Raw genomic sequence first — 17057 nt, forward strand, 5'->3', positions numbered from 1 at the left:
TAAGAACATAAGAACATAAGAAATAGGAGCAGGAGTAGGCCATCTGGCCCTTCGAGCCTGCCCCGCCATTCAATAAGATCATGGCTGATCTGTTGTGGCTCAGTTCCACTTTCCCGCCCTCTCCCCATAATCCTTAATCCCCTCTCTTATCAAAAACCCATCAACCCACGTCTTAAAAATATTTAGCGAGGCAGCCTCCACCACTTCAACGGGCAGAGAATTCCAGAGATTCACCACCCTTTGAGTGAAGAAGTTCCTCCTCAACTCCGTTCTGAACTGCCCCCCCTTTATCTTGAGGCTGTGCCCCCTAGTCCTACTGTCTTTTTTGAGCGGGAAGAGTCTTTCCACCTCTATCCTATCCATCACATTCCATCCAAAGTGGAAACTGCAGGCAGTAACCTATGCACGTATATGACAGAAATTTGAAAAGGTTATGATGAAAATATGATTTAATCATTGTGAGCACTTCAAATCAAAGCCTGACACATTCTCTGTCGACAATATCTTGAGTTAACTTTCCCAATGTCACCAGAAATATAAATGATCTACTTCAGTTGTGCAGATATCGTGGAAAATATTGGATATACCAGCAGGTAAATCATTGAACTGTCTGTCACATTTAAGATTTTTCCGGTAGAAACCACATGATATCATATTGTCACCTTCTTATTGACACAGATGTTGGACATTCTCCTGCCACCAGCATCTGTCACAATATGTTAGACCACAGGCTGAAAGTAGCTAAATGCTAATGAGATTTATCCGGTAAAGATCTGAGGGAATTCTAGGAACAGGAAAATGTCATTAGGTTCACAGGCCTGTCAGGTTTTGATAGATGTGCCCATAACTGTTTGACATTGTATAGCAATCTGACTATCTTGAGAAACATATCCCATTGGCCTAGAAATTGGTTTTGGCCCATTTTTTAATGGGCAAGAAATTATTGGCCCACTCACAGCGTCAGAAATCAGAGACCCAAGGTTCACCTGAAATTGTGTCTCGGGTATCTTAATAATTGTGAAGTGGGAGCAGATAAAACAAGGAGAGGATATCATACATGTTTATCGGTTCACAGTGATATTGTAAAGTCAAGAGCAGCACTTTAGCTCGTTTTGTTTCCAGATAAAGATAAGTTTTATTTTAACCAATATTTTGTTGGCAGTCTCCAGTGCTCCACTCAGTGTGAACATATTTCCAGTACAGGTCCTGAAACAGATGTCAGCTAGAGATACCTAAACATTATCAGACCCAGTATCTGGCTGGACACGGTTCAGGAACAGACCTGAAAATAGGCATCGACCCAAGAGGCAATAACCTTGAAGAAGAGGGAGGTTAGGGGTGGGACATTAGTTTTTGAGGAGAGGAGTGTCAGAGTGCTTTAGTTGGGGATGGGGTGGAGCAGCAAGATTAAAGCTGTTGTAAAAGGTAGCAGGGCAGTGCTTGAGGAGAGCTAACTATTATAATTGCATCGAAGAGGGCAGTTGTATTGCCAGCTGTATTGTGGAATGGAGTTGAAGATGCCGGTACCTGTCTAATTTTGATTGTGTAACAAAAATATGATACATTCCATCGGATCACCAGCCATTTGATAAAGGTAAAAATTTAATCCCACGTGGTGCCTTCAATGTGTCGAAATCTCAACTTCCGAGTTTGACTTTAACACAAATACACATTAACACACGACACTTTACCGACAGGTTGTCTTTATTTTACTTGTTAGCAAGGAGGTAGTCTCTTGACACAATGGATCAGAGATATCACTCCAACAAAGAAAATCACCCTGGTTTACAGAATTCTGCAGCTCACAGTCAATTGAGCACAATTCAAAAGTGTTACAAGTGACACACTTTACGTATTGATCCAATAGAAAAAACACTGATCATTCCTGATCTATGAGATCACGATACCCTGTAGGTATTCCAATATATCATCCCTAAGCCTGTCCTCTAGTTTCTTAGTCACATTTCATGTCTCTATTTTGATAGCAGCCTCACAAAGTATCTTCACTAAACTGTCTCACATGGGCATCCTTTAATTGATAAAAGGGGGCCTACAAAAGCCATTAGTATTTTATGGTCTTGTCACAGTCTCTAACGGATGTGGTCAGCTCACCTTGCCTTCAGGATATTTCCCAATTATCGCCCTGATAAGTTTTGTTTATTGCCAACATAATGAAACACATTATGCATTGTTTATCAATTCAATGACTGAGCTTTTTATCACTACCTACAGTTTGAAGGGTATCATTATGTTACCATTAATTCTTGTTAGTTCCCACTAAGTTCCCTAGCATAACTTTTTCATTCGCTAAGACATGAATATCTTTTTGACTGTGTTTTGATTAGAAACTGTGAAGACAGCTTCATTAAAACTCACTCTTGTATCAGTCGTTTCTGATAAGGTGTCTGGTGAGGCGATTAAATCTCCTTTACGGCCTTGCGATTCCAACAGTTGGGTGCTTTCAAGGAACGTATCTCATGTATGTTTGGTATCAAAGGGGCACTCTAACTGTGCATAGCAGGGAAGTGGAAGTTAGGTTAGCTATTGGTAGCAGAGAGAAGTCTCCAGTTAATTTTGCCTTCTTGATCATCAGAACAATGGACAGTACGGCAGATGAGAATAAGTTCTAATTCAGCTTGATACGAGGGGAATTTTAACAGTCCTGGCCTAATATAAACCCAGCGGATGAACGTTTAAAGTCAAACAAATCCATTTGCCACTAGGTTATTGCCCGAAAGCAAGTTGCACATCATTGTTTTCGACAGCGTTTATCGGTTCAGCAAAAGTCAGATCTCTCGAGAACTGATATGAATTCCATACATGACTTTCTTAAGAGGTGATCAGTTACTTTGTAATGTTAGCACAGATTTTCTTTTGGGAAAACACCCCTTTGAACAAATAAAAGGCTTAAATCTGTCCATTGGAGAATTATCATGTTGGCATTTTAACAGGGTGATGACATTACCTGTCCCACTGTGACTTAATCCAAGAGACCAATTTTTAATGAGTAATAAATTTGAAATTTCAAACAGAAATAAACATTGATTAGCATCTTGCTCTTTAAAGCTCATTAATGGCTTATGAAGAAAATGACAACACCACACGGACACACCTTGATGTGTTTCATTATTAAAAATGCAAAACAATGGATGCAATCTAATCAGGGAAAGTTTAAAAAGTAACAAGCCGGAAGGTGAAAGATGAAGATGATGGAACAAAAGGGAATTTTGTTTTAAAGCAGATATGGTAAAAAAACTGAAAGGAGGCCAGGACAGTGCTGGCTGAATGAAGGTTTATCCACGTAACAGACAAAGAAAATTCCAGCACGTGAACAGGCCCTTCGGCCCGCCAAGCCTGCACTGACCACGCTGCCCGATTCAACTAAAACTCTCTACCCTTCTGGCAACCAGATCCCTCTATTCCCATCCTATTCATGGATTTGTCCAGACGCCCCAAAGCCAATGTCAGAAGCCCCACAACTATTTAATGTAGCGAGGTAGGTCTTCCATCCTTCATTCAGGAGGCAGTCCCTCCTCACAGAGTCTGTAGACCCAACACAGAGTTACCGGGAGCTTTATACAATTGACAAATGAGTCCACCAGGCAATTTCTCCCTCACGACAATCCGATCACGACGAGTCCTTCTTGGAAACAGCAGAACTAATCAGCCTGCACCAGTCTGATGCCAAAAACAATAGAATTTATTGACTACCTTTTTAAATCACTGAGTACCATAAACTTCTCTTCAATCTGTACTGTAAATGAATTGGAGATATAAAAGTACTGTTTTTAAATTTTTATTCTCTGTTTTGTTCTGGTGCTGAAGTTACGTGCAGTCACATTTTACAGTGTTATCTTTAAAAATATTTTGCTTCCACAAGTTTCCTAAGCTAACAGTGTGATGAAGAAAAGTAAATACCTGGGAATGATTTCAAGACAAGCTAAGCAAAAGGTCCAGATGTTATCAGTTTCTATCAATTGCCTGAAATTGGAGGTTGGGATGCTTACTGTGCTCCAATCTGAAATGCCCATTTTATTTTATCACATGGTGTGAACTTTATGGATGGTTTTTATTGAGTAGCAGCTCTGTCTGTTTTGCTGCCAACAGCAGCTGTCAGTGAGAACAGAGAACAAATGTTTCACTTTTATACAAACAATTTAAAAACTAATTTAAACTACTTTCCATTAAGTTTTTATTCATACATGTCCCAACATTCTCATTAAATCCTTTTGATCATATATTTTTGCGCTTTGTCATTCTGCGTCCCTCGTATGACCGTGACCGAGCAGGGAGTCGTCATTATTTATTGCACGTAAAAAAAATCTCATTACTACCACTTAGGAGGAAGTGGAGGTTCTCCCTCTTTGCATACGTTTACAATCTATTCAGTACTTAAAAGCTAGGTAAGCCTCCGAACTTGAGGCTGCTTTATTTGCAAAACGTATAATGAACTAATGACTCCAAATAAAACAAATATATTTTGTTGACCACACTGGTAGTTTCAAGCTCCACTTATAGAGTCCTAGAGGTTTACAGTATGCAAACAGGCCCATCGGCCTAACTTGTCCAGGACACCCTTATTTTTCTTTGAAACCCCTAAGTTAATCTCAATTGCCCGCATTTGACCCATATCCCTCTATACCCATCGTACCCGTGTAACTATCTAAATGATTTTTAAAAGATAAAATTGTACCCACCTCTACTACTACCTCTGGCAGCTCCTCCCAGACACTCACCGCCCTCTGTGAAAAAGTTGCCCCTCTGGACACTTTTGTATCTCCCCCCTCTCACCTTAAACCTATGCCCTCTATTTTTAGACTCCCCTATCTTTGGGAAAAGATATTGACTATCTACCTTGTCTATGCCCCTTATTATTTTATAGACCTCTATAAGGTCACCCCTCAGCCTCCTACGCTTCAGAGAAAAAAAATCCCGGTCTATTCAGCCTCTCCTTAGAACTCAATCCATCAAGTCCCTGGTAGCATCCTAGTAAATCTCTTCTGCACTCTTTCTAGTTTAATGATATCCTTTCTATAATAGGGTAACCAGAACTGTACACAGTATTCTAAGTGTGGCCTTCCCAATGTCTCGTACAACTTCAACAAGACGTCCCAACTCCGGTATTCAATGTTCTGACCGATGAAACCAAGCATGCCGAATGTCTTCTTCACCACTCTGTCCACCTGTGACTCCACTTTCAAGGAGCTGTGAACCTGTACCCCTAGATCTCTTTGTTCTGTAACTCTGCCCAACGTCCTACCGTTAACTGAGTAAGTCCTGCCCTGGTTCAATCGACCAAAATGCATCACCTCGCATTTATCTAAATTAAACTCCATCTGCCATTGGTCAGCCCACTGGCCCAACTGATCAAGATCCCGCTGCAATTGGAGATAACCTTCCTCACAGTCCACCATTCCACCAATCTGGATGTCATCTGAAAACTTACTAACCATACCCCCTATATCATTAATATAAATGACAAATAACAGTGGGCCCAGCACTGATCCCTGAGGCACACCGCTGGTCACAGGCCTCCAATTCGAAAAACAACTCGCTACAACCACCTCTGGCTTCTGTCAAGAAGCCAATTTTGTATCCATTTAGATACCTCACCCTGGATCCTGTGAGATTTAACTTTATGCAGCAACCTACCATGCGGTACCTTGTCAACGGCCTTGCTATAGTCCATGTAGACAACACCAACTGCACTTGGTTACCCTTTTAAAAAACTCAAATTTGTGAGACATGATTTTCCACTCACAAAGCCATGCTGACTGTCCCTAATCAGTCCTTGCATCTCTAAATGCCTGTAGATCCTTTCTCTCAAAATACCTTCCAATAATTTACCCACCACAGATGTGATTCTCACCGGCCTGTAGTTCTCAGGCTTTTCCCTGCAGCCCTTTTTAAACAAAGGCACAACATTTGCTACTCTCCAATCTTCAGGCACCTCATCTGTGACTATCGATGATTCTCAGTATCTCAGCTAGGGGACTCAATTTCCTCCCTGGCCTCCCACAACATCCTGGGATGTACTACATCAGGGTCCTGTAGATTTATCTATCTTGATGCACTTTAAGACAGAGAATGAATGCCCTTCTCTAACTTAGAAGTTGGGATACAGGCATGTAATCATCGAAAAATTACAACAAAGAAGGAGGCCATTCAGCCCACCTTGTCCATGATAGCCTGAGGACACCTAGGTGTCCGTTCGAGTCCCAACTTCCTGCACGTGGCCCAGAGCCCGATAACTTACAGCATTCAAGCTGCAGATCCAGGTACTTTTTAAAAGAGTTTAGGATGTCTGCTTCCATCACCAACTTATGGAGCAACTGCACTCTGGGTAAAAACATCCTGCCTTACGTCCCCTTTACACTTTCTGGCAATTATCATGAATCTATGCCCCGGTTCTAGAATTCCCACCAAGAGAAAAAATAATATCCTGTCCACTATATCTCCCGCATAATTTTGTACATCTCTATCAATTCATCCCTCAACCTTCTTTGTTCAAAGGAAAATAACCCCAATCTGTCTAATCTCTCCTCATAGCGACACTTTTCTAGCCCTGGCAACATTCTTGTGAATCTCCTCTGCACTCTCTCCAGAACAATTCTGTTCTCTGTCCTTCCTGTGATGCGGTGACCAGATCGGCACAAAATACTTCAGTTTTGGCCTCAACCAAAATTCCTTTTCACAAAATTTGGCTGCTTTTTTTTGTGTGAAAGTCACAGCCAATCCAGGTGATCTAGATTGGAATTGTTAGACAATTTAAAAAAATCACAGGATATTGCCTTACCCCTGGCGCTATGTATCGGATTTGCCCACCCGGTGGTTATTTGAGCAGTTTAATCAAGGGGGAACTACACTTCATTGCAATGTAATTCTTTAAGAAATGATGATAAAAGTTGAACACATCAGTAACCCCTCCACCCCCTCCCTGATCACTGCCCCCCTCCACCAACCCACTCTCGCAATGGCCATTGCTAGTACCCAGTTCTGTTTAGACTGCTTTGGATCCACAACCACAGATGCATGAATCTGCCTCCCAACAATAAGATTCCCATTGGGGCCCATCCCTTGGCACAGGTTGGCACTGCCAGATAAGCACTGCCAGGTTGACACTGTCATGTTGGCAAGGTGTCAACCCAACAGTGCCAACTTGGTCGTGTCAGGAGGCCTCGAAAGGGCAATGCCTGACAATGCCCCTATCCCTCAGGAGGGGTTGAGTTATCTTTACGCCCCGAGGAAACCCCACAACAGGTTCACCACCGTATGAACCTGTCATAAACCATGCCGCAGTGACATCAAATTTGATGACATGGCGAGGGGTTAAGATACAACGGGGGCTGTTTAGTAATAATAAATGCACGTATAGTAGGTATATGCCCATTATGAGCGTGAACCTGACGACGTCTCCGGCGCAGAGCTGGCGAGATCCGAAGTCACAATCTTACCGGCGACAACTGTGACTTCTGGGTCTTGAGCCTCACCAGCAACTCACTGACGGTAAACGCAGGCTCAAGGTTTTGCCGATTGTATTGTTTCAATAAAATCCAATAAAACTTTTCAAATACAATTCCCCCGCTAATATCAATTTATGAACACCATCAATATTCAAAGTAATGTTCCACCTGAATTACTGAGTAAATCAGTTATTGGGGCAGTTGGATAGAAAGCTATCTGCCTGACTGGCAGAGAAATATTGAGGGAATGCTTCTTGCAGCCTTCTACAATATTCCTGACGTTCTGAGAAGAAATGAGTACAGTTTACCCTTCGAAACCAGATCACATAATCCTTTTGTAGCAATGCGTATTACCTCTTTGATTCTGTCTCTGTGTCCTCATTATTCACATTGATTTAATTGTTAAAATGGTTTTGTTAACAAGGATGTGAGCCTATACATGGTCATGTTCTTAAACATGTTGTTAACACCTTTCCTGTTTACCACCAATTGTTTCTTTTTTTTTATCAAAGTGATACTAAACTTTTAATAGAAAAATAGAATTTTAAAAGTTCATTTTTCTAATTTGCTGAGGTAAAATATAAGAATGACTTCTGAATAGATAAAAGAGAAAACCTTTGAAAATGGGTTTAGTGCTTTTTCTTGTCATTCCTTTGTGTGAAGAGAAATTGAGAAGCAAAATCCCACCAGATCCCAGGTTGGGATCTGTTTATCACCCTTTAAAACCAGACCTGTCAGCTAGAGCTGCCCACGTACAGACTTTACAGCTTCTGGATAAAAATGGTTGTGTTAATATGCGCCCACTTTTTCAGTTCTAAATCATAATATTTTAAATACATATGAATTCTACCTATTTATTGAAATAAGTCCTTCTCAGCTCAGCCCCAGAAAAAGCCGTCAGCTCCACTGATGTTTCTGCGATTGTGAAACCGCTGGCTCTGTGATTGGGTCAGCAGAGCTTTGCGGCTGTGGCCATCTTGAACAAGATGGCAGCCCAAATGGCAGCCACTTAATTGGCAAAATACCCTCCAACGACCTGTGCCTGTTGAGGCAGGGCCACCCTGCTGTTTTAGCCATGGCTGTGGGGCCTCTGCTGTCTTCAAAGAAAAAGCCTGACTCCTCGTGACAATTGTTCACTTCCAAAGTGAAAAGTCTGTGGGCAATGGTTGACGTAGTGAATAGTGAGTGTTGATCCTTTGGAGTTAAATGTTACCTCCAAGCCATCAAGTACTAATTTTAATCTGTAATGTTACGTCCAGTGAAGGCATGTCCTATTCATACTTTGAAACATGGACAGCAAGTGTTGAATTTGCATAAAAACGAGTAAATCCCACTGGTTTTTTTCAGCAGGCGTTTCAAAATGCATTTTTCACCCTCAGTGCACTGAGTGCACGGTGTGAATTATGTGGAAAATCAGGGGGCTGGACATATTCTCAGAGGCTGAAATTAGTGTATTGAACAGGTCACCGTGCGTACGCTGATCTCTGGGAGATCGCTGAACAGGTCCTCCCAGCATTGAGATCACAGCCAATTTCAATAGTGAATATGCCATCCTTAAGAAAACAGCACAAACTATCACGGCACAATAACAACAGCAAACGTAGCTTCCTTTATACAGTGGAAAACAACTTTCATGCAAAATGAGAATAGGATCCATTGTAAATCATCTGTAACATTTTGGTGTTTCGACTCCCGGGGTTGCACCTCGCGGGGCTAAGCCTTCCGGGTTACAAAAAAGCTTACACAATAATAAACTATAAACTGTAATCTCCCAGGGCTTCACCTTCCGGGATTTCACCTCTCAGGGCAAAGCCATTTCGGGGCTGTGTCTACCAGGGCTGCAAACAAAAACACAATATAATTTGCAAATTACTAAATGATAAACTAATAATTAGCTGTGACCACAAAAACACTTTCTAATTTGCAGTTTCAGAATGATTGCATTAATAAATAATCCACTTTAAACAACAAAAACCTATTGCTGATTGTTTAAATATTGACCACATCGTCAGCAGTCGAGTAAAATATGCACCTTCCTTTGTTAAAAAAAAACACTGATTATTGGATACTAAGAGGAAGGGTACAATGGGCACGGTTCCCTCCCAATCCTGTCCATAGCAACATTGTTAGTTACAAACGATGGACCAGTTTCTGCCTAATTTTTATCAATTGCCAGCAGCTGAGTAGATCATTCCAGGTGTATCAGAATGCAGTAGAATGTGCAGAATCCCAACAGCTGATCCCAATGTTGTTATTTAGGTTCTTATTATCCTAAGAAGCTCAATTTAACAGACTAACAAATGCTTAAATACAATTTCCTGGCAAAGCTGTTCTGCTACAGCTTAGGCAGTGGGCTATAACTCATCTGAGGTTGTATGTCTAAATTTCAAATACTTCCACGTAAATGATCGAAGGAAGCCTCAAATTCCAAGCCTAATGAATTGGTTTGAATGGTGCTCCATTATATCTGCAGCTAACTGGAACAAAGGTAGGAATTTGTGTTTTATTTTTCAACATTTCCCAAAAAGTGTAACTTTCAGAAGGCTCTCACTAATGTTACAAAAGAATGAATCTTGGGTTGGTATGGTGGTACAGTAGCTAGTTCTGTCACCCAGTGCCAAAGACCTGGGTACAATTGTAGTTTTAGGTGACAGTTGAGTTTGTATGTTCTCCCCATGTCTGTGTGGGTTTCTCCAGGTGCTCTGGTTTCCTCCCACAGTCCCAAGATGTGCAGGTTAGGTTGAACGGCCGTGCTAAATTGACTCTTGATGTCAAGGGACTCGGTAGGGTGAATATGTGGGATTGTTATTGGTGTAGGCCTGACGGGCTGAATCGCCTCCTTCAGCACAGTAGAGATTCTATGCTTCACACAACAAATTTAACAACTGGAAATTAGCTCAAAGAACAAATAATAATCTGTGATATCTTGAATTATATTTACACTGAAATGTACACTTGTGTCTGCTCCAGGCTTGCTGATTTTTCTTCTGGAACTAAGTTATCTATGCATGAATGTGAAAACAGATACAACTAACTGAAATGTAGCAGCAACAGCAAAATCATTGTTCTCTTTGTTAGTTTTTTTCACTCATACAGTGGAATTCTTCCACCTTGCCCGCCACAGGAGTCAGAGCGGGCGAGGGGTGGACAATGGGTCGGTCCATTGACCTCGGGTGGGATTTTCTGGGCTCAAGTCAAGCGAGGTCATAAAATCCTGCCCTGAAAGTCTGTTACCTCTGTTGCTTATTTGTCGTCAACCAGCATTATACCATGGGAAAAGCCATTCCAATTTGAGCTTTATTGCATTAAAGGCTCTGAATAAATGCAGGTTGTTGTTGAAGGCTCTTGGTGGGTGTCTATTTAAAACTTTGTTGGCCTGAGGCTGATATCACTCTTGAACAAGTAGGGTGCAGATCTCAGCTAGGGTTTTAAAAAAAAATACAGTAAGAAAATTGCTGTCAAACTTCAGAAGTTTAATTTTTCTCTATGAAATTACTTTGCTTTTTTGCATTTGAGTTTTTCTGAATGGGGAGCAGGGGAAATCAAAGTTGTGTAATTTAAATCAGTTTCAGTGGACTTAGCACAAAAATGGCTTTTTCTGCTGAGTAAATTTGTATAAAGCAGTGTCGTATCATCAAATCAATGTGAATCAGTCATGGTGAATTACCTTTTTAAAACAAATCTATGTCCCTCTTACATCAAGAATATCTGAAATTGCAACTGGGTCAAGTATTAAGACCCAGGCCAGAAACTCCAGTGTTTTGAGAAATTAGCCTTGACCCCATGTTTTCCATTTGATTATGGCACGAGTGAACATAAACTGTTTCACTCCAGGTAATATTCAAGTGAATCACTAGGAAGCTTTTATCAAACAGTTTATTGAAGAACACAGTTTGAATATAACAAAAATTTGGCTCAGATCAAGTGTAGTTTTGTCTGAAGTTACACCGGGGCTTCATCGGAAGAAGTTTTTTAAACCGACATCTTGGCCTTTTGGCTAAAAGGCAAATGAGATTCCACCTTGGAGGTGCAACGCCTGCTCTAATCAGCTTGGATCATGTAGATCAAAATCCAGACAGAGTGGTGACCCTGTCTGATCAACTGAGATCTGGAATGTCTCACTTGCTGAAACTTTGAATTGGACGTTTGAGTTGGATATAACCAAATAATTAGCATAATGTTTACCAATTACCAGACTTGAACATGACACAGTATAACTCCTAACAGCTAGCTATCTCTGCTGTTCAAGTTAAAGATCTTCAGCTTTGTACATCTATGGACAGGAATCCAGGCCAACTGTTTGCAGAGAAATATGTTTCCTCAAAAACAGCTGAAATTCAGGGAGGTAAACAGAACCGTGAGTAGCTTCCCAAAAACAGCCCCATGCAGAACAGAAACCCCATCTCCAGTGAAGGAGGGAGGGGGGGGGGGGGTAGCATTGCCGCTTCTCTCCACTTCAAGCTACTAAAAATCTTAACTTGGATTGTTTTGTGGAAAAAAAAAAGCTGTCCCTAGCCATGTGACAAGACAGTTTAATCAAGTTCCACTCAGCAATCCCAGGGACACATTAAAATCACAGAGCACTGCATTGGTCCAGATTAAAAACAACATGATATCTATTATACTGCCTCAACAATAATAAAGGACACTGACCACAAACAACACGGTGCCAATAAATTGCCAAAGATTGCAGAAGCACCTTGCAGAGAAACATGATAAAATACCTTAAAGGCACAGTCCCATCACATAGATGAGAGAATATACACCTCAATAACTGCTGTTCTATCGATCTTGCTACGTAAGCATCTCATCTGAAAGCAGATCCCACAAGTCAATAGTATGACAGTATCCATCAGCCTGCAGCATGTGCTTACATTTTGCAGTGGACCTTGGACTCCATCTGGGGAGAAAGTAGCAGCTGAGTCCAGCTGGACACTTGCTGCTTTATTCCACTGCGTCTAAATAATAAAAGATAAAGAGTTGCGTTTGTCACAAACAGAACAAAACTTGGGTTCAAAATGACAGCATAATCTAGGTTTAACAGTTTAAAAATGACACTGTCAGAGAATTAGCTTGGGTGCTTTTAGAGAAACATACAGGCCAGCATTCTCTCCAAAAAATACTTAGAGCCAAATTCATGTTTAAAAACTGAAGTAAATCTGTTGGTTTTTTAGTGGGATTTTCAAAATAAATCTCACCCACTCTGCACAGAGTGCCCAAACATGAATCATTTTTTAAAAAAAAGTCTATGGGAATTATTCTCGTCTGAGTCTGGCAGCATTGATGCTTATGCTGAGTGTGTCACTGCATAATGTGTCAACACTAAGATCAGCACAAGGAGTCCCACCCTGCTTATCTCCCAATCGCTGGCCAGCACCATGACCCCTTCTCACTGGATGTACAACCCCCCTGCCCCAAAATCCCCAATTTGCTGGCTTTCAGGCCAGTTCTGACGACCCCCCCCCCCCCCCCCCCCAAATCCCTGTTGGCCCACCTCAATCACTCTTTCCCCAGTGCCCCCCTGGGCACTCCCAATCTCCCTTGCCCCACTGGCATGCTCCACCCTTGCAGTGTTGAACACCTGGCAGGCTGGGCCACCCACACCCACAATCGCCCTGAATGCTGTCCATTCTCGCCCTGCCTATGATCCCAAATGCAGGAAGACAAGGAGCCCCACTGCCCCAGAGACCCCTCTCTGGCAGTGCCCCCTTGGGTAGCCTGATGCCTGGTGGGCAGTGCTGAAATGCCCCTGAGTATTTCCATTTGCTCCTTGGGCAGTGCCACAAGTGCAGGCTGGCACTGCTAGACTGGCAATGCCCAGGTAGCACCCATGTCCTTACCACTAACCTCGTGAGGGGCCTCCCTTCACTCCAGCAGGGTCAGGCCACTAGCACCCCATTAGTGGGAGCTGTTGTAATCCTTTGCTGGAACAAAGCACTCCTGGGGTGGGGGGAGCTAGTGGCCTTTGACTTCAGTTCAGGGCCTACTAATGAGCTTAAAATGTGAATTTTGATATTTTAATCAGATCCATGGCAATTTCAGTTGTGGAGTTGATAAGTTCAAGGCAAGTGGGTGGGGGGGCGGAGAGTTCAATACAGATACATGGGGGATGTTTTTTACACAGGGTGATGGGGACTGTGGTTGAGGCAGACACGTGAGGATCATTTGACTTATCTAGATAGCCACGTGAACAGACTGGGAATGGAGGAATACAAACAGATAGTCTAGTTAGGAACACATGGTCAGTGCAGGTTTGGAGGGCTGAAGGGCCTGTTCCTGTGCTGCTTTGTTCTTTGACAGCAGAAATCCAGCAACTGGAGATGTGAGGAGGCTGTGGTGCCCAATGTGGAGCTTACTCAATTCTGCTGTTGTCTCCCAGCCCACTGTGCTGCTGGAACAACAGGCCAGGAGAATTGCCCCAGACATGGATGACCTGATAACTCAATACTTTAAGAAACTTCGGAGATCCCAATATGTTTATGCTTTAGATTTTACCATTTTGCACCCTTGATTCAGACTTTGTGCTGTGATTAAGCACGATGTTATAAAATTTTCCTTTTGGTAGATGTAAATACAATACTGTTTTTGATTGGAGAGAAATTGAAAGTCTGTCAATGTACTAAGCCAAGCCTTCAAACAGGTTGTTCATCCAATTCATAATCTAATTCATGTATTTTATATCCAACTGCATCTGAGTGCCATTGATATAGCAATGATGCCTTGGCTGCAGGTTTATCCTATTAGTTATGTTTTGAGTAAAGCTAATTTTTTTCCAAGACCTCTAAACTTTAATCTTTAGGTAAATTTATCTAAATGTTCTAGATTACCCAATATTTGGTAAACCTTGAGGCTGTTCTCTTTAGGCCTTTGGTTAGCAGATGAAGGATAATTTCTGACAGCACTCTTATTTCACACCTAGAATTCTTTACTGTCAGTTTACTGAATGTTAAAGCAAACAGGCAAACACTCCCCCTAAAATAGGGGGCAGAGGAGTTCTACAAATATCCTAATGTGAGGATTCAACACATCAGGGTTAATGTTGTTGCATGATCTTTCTTCAAATGACTTTGTAGATTTTTAATGATGATTTTAAAGTTTTTGGCTTTGAAAAACATTGCAATCTCTTATGTGTGGTTTGATGTGAAACATAATTTGAATTAGTCTCTTGGTGAACTGAAGTGTCTTAAAACTATTACTGCTCAGGAAAGTAGTTATATCAGCTTGTAGAGTTCAATGGTTAATTACTCCAAATAGCTAATTAGAACAGTTAATTCATATACTTACAAATAGAAGCAAGAGTTGAAATCACTTGAGTTGTATTAAGTTATATAACAATCAATTGCTGGCTAAGGTTAGAAAATGTCAAGGATTCTTTAATGTTCTTTCCATGAGACACTTGGGCAAATGCTAAAAACCTATTTAATGCATGTGCCTTATTACAACAATCTTTTCATTGCAATAAACTTTGGATCCAATTTTGAACTTTGAAATGTTGAAACAGTTTATTCTGTGGTAGCATCAGCATATTCATGACACTAATTTATTAAAGTCCCACTTTGAGCTGCATCAAGCTTTAATTTACTGTCAGCAAAAGGCATCCAAATGTATCTTAAAGTTTATGTATTTATTAGTGACAGTAAGGCTTATATTAACACTGTAATGAAGTTACTGTGAAATTCCTCTTAAGTAGATCCTCGGGATTGAGGATGACTTGCTTCCACTCTAGTTTGATGGTTTCTGAGGTGACGATAAGTTCAGCGTGCAGACTTCAGACATTGGCCAGAACTTTCCAGTTGTTCATATTGCAGGATCTTGCTGTATGGATGGTGCACTCCCTGCACGGGCTTCCTGGTGGCATGGGGTGGATTCAATGGGAAATTTATTGACAGTGGCAAGGCCAGAAGATGTTGCTGCCAGCAAATAGCCACAGCGTACCACATTGTGTAAAGTCCAGAGAACCTTCCCCACTGTCACTTGTGGGGGAGCAGCAACAGTCTGGGTTTGCTGAGCTCAGGGCTGGAAGGGTGCAGAGCCTGGGGGTAGAGGGGGTTGCTGAGCTCGGGGATGGGGAGAGTTGTAGAACTCGGGGCTGAGAGGTAAAGAAGTACTTGGGGGTGCGAAGCACAATAACCATGCTACTGATGGGTTTCTTGTAGAAAAAGATGAGGGGAGTACAGCCAAGCAGCTTTTGAGGCTGAAAGCCCTTTTAATCATTAAAGCGGTGCTGGCCATTCCAAACTTCAAGGGGGGGGGGGGGGGGAGAAACCTTTCAAGATGGTTACTGATACTAGTAGTCTGGCATAGGTGCCATCCTGCTCTGAGTCAGGCACTGAGAAGCCAGTGGGGTGATTGTCCAAAAAATTACATTACCACCAAAAGGGGTACCCCACTGTGGAGAATGCAACACAGACTATTATGAGTTTTTCAAATATTGAAATAAACATCAGCCATGAATACAGAGAGAATTAGGTGAACAGAGACCATTATCCTCAAACCTCTCGTGTAAAATACAAAACCTTGAATGCAAGCCATCTCCATGCTGTTTTCCCATCAGACCAGATTACATGAAGGTTACCAACATGCAGAAAGAAACAATCTGACAGCTGATTCTCTGTCCTGTCAGAATTACTCGCGTACCAAGACTGTTAAGAACATAGTAAAATTAACGGTCTTAAAGTGCATGGGTGTGCATGTGCTTCTTATTTTTCATTATTACTTGACATCTGTCTCCAAGTCATGTTTTATTTCACATGCATTGAAATTATGATGAAACTATGAATTATAAATTAATATTTTATCAGCAGGATATATAAATTTACAATTCCCTTTTGTTTTGTAAGGGACACTTCTTTTGCTAAGCAAAGGATGCCAGATACAATGTTGCTACCTGCTTTGGTGAAGAGACAGGCAAAATTTTCCAACCATTTCCATCCAGTCCTGCCAACAGCACCCCTCCCCAGGCTGTCAGTTGTTGGAGGACACAAACAACAGGACAAATTACTAGTAATGATGGGACTGGATGATCCAGTCGCTGACCATTCCGGGCTCCTTCTGTTGTCACATGTCATATCATGAACAGTGCCAGAGTGAGGTGACTAGAGGATTTTCGCAGTAACTTCATTTCAGTGTTAATGTAAGCCAACTTGAGACTTGAGCATGTGCAGAAAATCCCACCCACCTCATCTGTGAAGCTGAGGTTATGTGAACCAGTTCTTTGGTGGAAAAGATTTTCAATAATGAAAGAGACTGCCACAGAGGGGAAGCAACCTTGACCCACGTTCTTCTGAGGCCTCTCATCAAAGTTGTGATTTTTTTTTGTTTAAAAAACAAGCTTACTGCTGCAGAATGAGCATTCTGAAAAAATTCTGAATTCACAAGTTTTGATTGCAGACCAACTTCTGCACTTTCGGAAGAGCTCTTCAATTGTAAACAAGCCCTTGGACAATGTGAATGTTTTTTGACTTGTTACCCAGCCGAGATTTAAAATCTGATATTGTGTAGTTTTATTTGCACATGTTTGTGTAGTGGTAGCACAGTGGAATTGTAGGAAGGTTTGGGTAGAGTGACAGGGACTGGAGATTGTGTATGGGTTTT

The sequence above is a fragment of the Carcharhinus amblyrhynchos genome, chromosome 8, assembly GCF_965287045.1.
Source record: "Carcharhinus amblyrhynchos chromosome 8, sCarAmb.v2.hapA, whole genome shotgun sequence".
Lineage (NCBI taxonomy): Eukaryota > Metazoa > Chordata > Chondrichthyes > Carcharhiniformes > Carcharhinidae > Carcharhinus > Carcharhinus amblyrhynchos.